At 34.2% G+C, this 5,965-nt stretch overlaps 1 protein-coding gene across 1 annotated transcript in view; it reads right to left on the reverse strand.

The window, feature by feature from the left end:
* The window catches only part of LOTGIDRAFT_224870 (hypothetical protein), a 9,132-nt gene extending 8,060 nt beyond the window's left edge, over positions 1 to 1,072 (reverse strand). Inside the window, exon 1 of the mRNA XM_009048688.1 lies at positions 1,044 to 1,072. The gene's annotated coding sequence lies outside the window, so the exon portion shown is untranslated. The remainder of the gene's footprint in view (positions 1 to 1,043) is intronic.
* Between the last annotated feature and the right edge of the window lie 4,893 nt (positions 1,073 to 5,965).

The following is a 5,965-nucleotide window of genomic DNA, read 5'->3' on the forward strand; positions in this document are numbered from 1 at the left end:
GCCTTTTCACCCCCCCCCCCCCCCACCCCCCCCCCCCCCTCCCCCGAAATATGATTTCGAGAATATTTTGCATTAAGGAACCTTTCACTTATTACTAGTCTATGGCTTTTGTCGCTTTCGACAATTCTATTTAAGATATCAACTTCCGGTTGTCAAATTCTTATTTTAGAAAAGGATTCAGATAGTTACAATTGAATAAGTTCAGCTCAAAAACCCTGGGGTATCGAATCTAAAAATTACATTTTACTGTAACCTGCAACAAATCATTCTCGACAATACATGTCAAACCATTCTTTAGATTAAAAATCACTCACACCCTATTATGTGTCGTCATTTCCGCATACTATCAAAGTCAATTTCGAAATCTCACAAATCTCGGGGGAAGTCTCATGTGGTGAATTATGGTTCGACATTTCATAACATTTATAAAAGACAAATTTGTAAATAAACAATAATCTTATTGTTCATGTTTGTTTATCTACACACATCCCAGGGGTAAACGTTTTCACTTTTCAGAATGATATTCTTACGTCAGGTTTGTCTACAATGGATACGTAGATGTTGATAAACGAAATATTGTAATGACGACTAAGTTTTCCTGAAATTCGTTGAACCAAGCAAAAAACTAAAAATACTTTAATAACCTTTAAAACAAAGCCCAAGATAATAAAAATCAGCTTTCCTCTGATTGTATACGAACATGGTGTTTAGGTATCATTCTGATTTACAATACAGGAGAATAAATGGCCAATCCTGGATATTTATCAAATTTTGCCCTCAAATGGACTGAAAATTTAATTTCTGTAACGTGGAAATATGTCGGGCTGCAGACGACATGACGACAGAACCGGTTGATCAATGTCAGAAAATGTCTGATTTTCAAATTACAGTGTGCACGCACCAAGTTAACCATACATAAACATGTCAGTTTTAAGATATGATTAATCTTTATTATCATTTTAACAGTGGAACTCATCTGTGTTTATGATATTCTGAAATTTCGACATTTCCAATATGTTGACCCTAGGTCATTGCATACTGACCTTTCAGTAAGGTCAAGTACTTGTGATATGCAAACCATATGAGTAAAACAAACAAGATTCAGATCTTTAATGCAGATTACGTGCTTCCTAGAAGATATGCAAGGTTGTTAGAAGACTTACAAAAAAAAATCATACAAAAGTCGGTCAAAGTGCCAGTTGTCAACTGTTGTACACATTCGCATATCATATCCTGTTTACTTTACCAGGCCTTGAAAAAATTCTGAAGAACAGAATAAAATGGAGTAAACTTCTAAGATCCGTAGACTAAAGAATAGTAGGATGTGAAATTTCTTGGGAGTAAGCAATATGGCGTACAATTCCTAGATCATTTAGATAGGCTACAGAATAGTAGGCCGTAGAATTCTTTCGTAACAGAACAATATGGCGTAAAATTCTAAGAAATAGTAGAACAGAAGGCCAAAGATCTGTGGTGGTTAAGAAATAGTCACTATTCAAAAGATGCGACGGACTTTGTAGATTTTGTCCCTACTATGGTACATTTGATACATTATACAAAGGGAACACTTCCCGGCGTCTAACCCGAACATCACTTTTATTGTATATATTATGGGCTACCAGTGTTTCTAGACAGTTCTGCTATCACTGGAATCGTTCATTTGGTTTGTAATTTCAACATGAATGTTTGACAGCCATCATTTTATTATTTTATATCAAAGCAAAATCTTTTTAAAACAAACAAACAACGCCTATCTTCATTTCTAAATCAGACATAAAAAATAGTCCCACCCACTTCGTGCTTACCAGGAAACAAAGAAATTAGCCAATGAGATAAGAGACAAGTGAAACACGTGATAAAATCACGTCATGTGACACGAGAACAAAAGAGAACTGTTACTGATAATTAAAATATTATGTCAGAAGACCATTTTGATCTGATTTTAACCAGAAACACGATAAATAACAACGGATCTGATTGCTCCAGACGTTCCTAATTACAGAATATTGTCTCGGCAATCTGACTGGCTAACTGAAACTCAAGCTACAAATCAAAACCGTGAAAACACAAACTGTTTTAGGAAGATCTAGTAAGAAATCAAATACAAACCAGCTGATGCATTTTGAATATTTTAAACATTAAACAGACAGGACAGTGTTTTTTCTAATCTGATTAAAAACGTAATCAAAGTCGTCTGTACTCAGAAACAGGTGAAGTTAGAATTATCACAGTGGCTGCATTTCAAATTTTACAATATTAGCCTGGTTAGATGATGAAATTAATGGGTATATTCCAATAATGCATAACAACCGTTTATGTACAGCAGGGGTCACCATGCCAAAGATGGCAGCTATCACAAAGGTATTCCGAGTCTTTGGCAACTAGCCCTTGATATTTTATATCTCCTGGGAGTAGATGGAATTTAAAATGATATTATATTTTCAGTCCACTATAATAATCAATGGCAAGATTCCAGACATCGCAATACCATCAACCAAACCAACATCACGTACCACACGATGGACCTATATTCCACCAACAAGTTTTATCCCACCCCATCGCCGACCTACCTATAATCCAGCCTACCCAACCAAAATGACCAAAGTGGTACAGCTTAAAAGGTATGGAATGTGTTCAAATTAGAGGATTTTTCAGCAAGATACATGTAGCAACGGTTATTAAGCAATTGGATAAAGAACATTTTAAGGTGATGTTACAATCTAATCCAGAATGGCAAACAATTTCAGAATGAATAAAGTGGTACATACACATTCAATAACGCCTGGATTGAGTTCAAATTAGAGGATTTTTCATCTAACGAAGCAACGAAGGTTATAAAGCACTGGAATAATGAATACGTTAATATTGTATGAATCTAAAAAGTAACGAGTTTTCTTATGTCAGAATGACCATAGTGGTTCAGCTTCAATAAGGTTTGGGATGAGTTCAAATTAGAGAATTTTCCATCAAGATACATGTAGCAACGAAGTTATAAAGCAATTAAATAACGAACACGTTAACGTTACGATTAGATCTAAAATAGCAAACAATTTCTAATGTCAGAATGACCATAGTGGTACAGCTTCAATAAGGTTTGGGATGAGTTCAAATTAGAGAATTTTCCATCAAGATACAATTAGCAACGAATGTATAACACACACGTTAATGTTACAATCTAAAATAGAAAACAATTTTCTGATGTCAGAATTGACAAAGTGTTACACCTGAGATAACGTCTGGAATGAGTTCAAATTAGAGGATTTTCATCACGTTATTGCATTAAAGTACTTACGTTAATGATTCTATGAGTGTTTATGAGGTGGAATTATTACATTAGACTGTCACGATGTTGTAATTATATATTTAACAAGGACCACACATACCATCATAAAACACCTGTACATCTACTGAGCTCATAAAACATCATTATGGGAATCTGAAATATAAACCAAAAACTGCAACAGTTGCACAAGCAAAATTTTTTTTAACATTCACGTTTTCAAAATATCAAAATATATCCATGTGTGATGTGTTCAAGGTTATCTGATTTTGTGAAACTAAAACCTGCGATCGCAGTTGACATCTTGTTGTTTTGGCCTATAGCTAATATGAACTTTTCGATTAATATCTTTTAATGTCTATCATCTCACTCTATTCTTACATCATTTCAAACGAGACGTGCTCACGAAAGCAACCAATAAAGTGAGCTGTCTAGTTAGAGCGCTGTATCACAATTAAATTCCGGTCGCATTTGGTTAGATCCAATTGTTCTGTTAGATAATTAATTAGCTTCTTTTGAATGTGAATCGCGACCATTTATTAATTTTGAGTCAGATGTCCGTGGTTCCTGTTATTATAGAATGCTTTAGCAATCGTTTAGACTATCGTAAAGCTGCTACCAATATCCAAGGGCCTTTGCGATAAGAATGTAATAAAACACTAAGTGGAATAATTACAAGATTGAAAATCTGATTAAAAATTGGTATGGTACAAATCGATGCTATCAGTTTCCCTCATAAACATAAAAAGTTAAGTGCAACTTTTTACGATTTTTTTAATATTTCATCACATCTTGGCAAGGATCTTCTTGAGTTTTTAATTATTTTTTTATTTTTTTAAATATTTTTAAACTTGTAAACAAAATACTGATTAATAACAATTAAGAACATACGTAGAAAACGTAAACGAACACTTGATAAAAAAAAATCTTACCAATTGAGATTGATTGATAAGCGTAAAATAGTAATAAAGAATTTTCAACATAAAACGAAGCAATAATCAACAGATGCTATCAGTTTTATTTGGTTCCAATTCAGTTATCTTATTGACATTTTACTCTATTCCAATGTGGTTTTAATTTCTGAGAGCAGTCTCTCTATAGGAATCGATTCAGTTCGCCCCATACGTTCGCCTATGGTCCGTTCGCCCTCTAGAAACGTTCGACCAAGGTCCGTTCGCCCTCTATAAACGTTCGACGGAGATCCGTTCGTTCCTTATGTAAATGTAAATGTCCGTTTTTTGAAATCTGGAATAATAAATATTCATAATGTTACATGATTTTTAAACCGACCATCCAACACACTCCCACATACGGTTTGTTTTGTAGATATTAACACACAAAACAGGTGCCTTGTTAATCGAGGTCAATTTGATATGTTAACCGCTTCATACGAACCTTTTTGGGGTAGTCCAATCTATTTATTGATACGATGGTGTAACTCTGAGCAACTGGTGGGATCTGTGATTTTTCCTTCTTCGGCACACTCTGTGAGATACAATCCTTCCATTTACCGCTAGATGCAATCAATCCTTGAAATTCTAGTTAAATCACAGATCAGACTCTACCATACATGCAAAACTCCGATACATTTCAATTTTTTTGCTCTTAAACGAGACATGTAGGCTTATTGATATTCAGAAAAGATCATAAAGAGCACACAAAAAACAACAAAACCATGCAGCCTTATCCATTCCATCGACAATTAATAATAAATTTCTCCATAAAAACAATTTATTTTATGAGAGGAAACGGGAATTGGGAACGAGAATATCCTCTTTAAGACAAGCAAATAGGTTGAACTGATCAACCTAGGCGATATTAGAAAGATTAAACTTACTCTCAGAGACAAGTATGATTTATTTTACAATTACATCTATCTATAATCAATATCCAGCTATCTACTATTTTTTCTTGAAGAGACCGTATATTTATGTGTGCTTTACGGAAGCCTTTTACGGCCATTATATTTTAGTACATATATTTTAATAACATATTATTTCACAATTATATCCTTTGTCTTGATGCGGCTGAATATTTCTGCATGTTTTATGAAAGCCTTTTGCGGCCCTTATATTGTAGGCTACACACAGTGGTTGTTTTACGTGTATGTTTGATGGGTGGATAAAAATATTGACAATTACTTAAATCTACAATAATATCCAGCTATCTACTATTTTGTCTTGAACAGGTCGTGCTTGCTTTACGGAAGGCTTAAGTGGCCATTATAATGTGGGCAATATATGGTGTCTTTATACGTGTATGTTCGATGGACGGATTAAAATTATTTGACAATTCCATAAATCTTTTATTGATTTTCATCTACTGTACGAAATTTCCGAATATTTTTTAAGTTAGATTACCGTGTCTGTCGGATATTTCCGTAAATTTATGGAAGCCTAGTTTGACCTCTATTTCCATTTCTTTGTTTCTTTTTTCATTATTGTGATTCAGAGAGCGATTTGCTAATTGGCAAGTTCCAGAGTGCCCGATCCATGCATAGTTTGAGATAATAAGCTATCATTGGGATTTTCAGCTGGATAATATTCGTGTACATGTTTATGTGTTAAATGGAAAACTTATCTGGTGGTTCTGATGAAAAGAAATTCCGAGGCCCCTCGATCGTCACGGAATGTGCACGAATAAGAAATTGGGAGTCGGAAAAAACGAAACGAATAAACTTTACCA

The sequence above is a fragment of the Lottia gigantea genome, assembly GCF_000327385.1.
Source record: "Lottia gigantea unplaced genomic scaffold LOTGIsca_127, whole genome shotgun sequence".
Lineage (NCBI taxonomy): Eukaryota > Metazoa > Mollusca > Gastropoda > Lottiidae > Lottia > Lottia gigantea.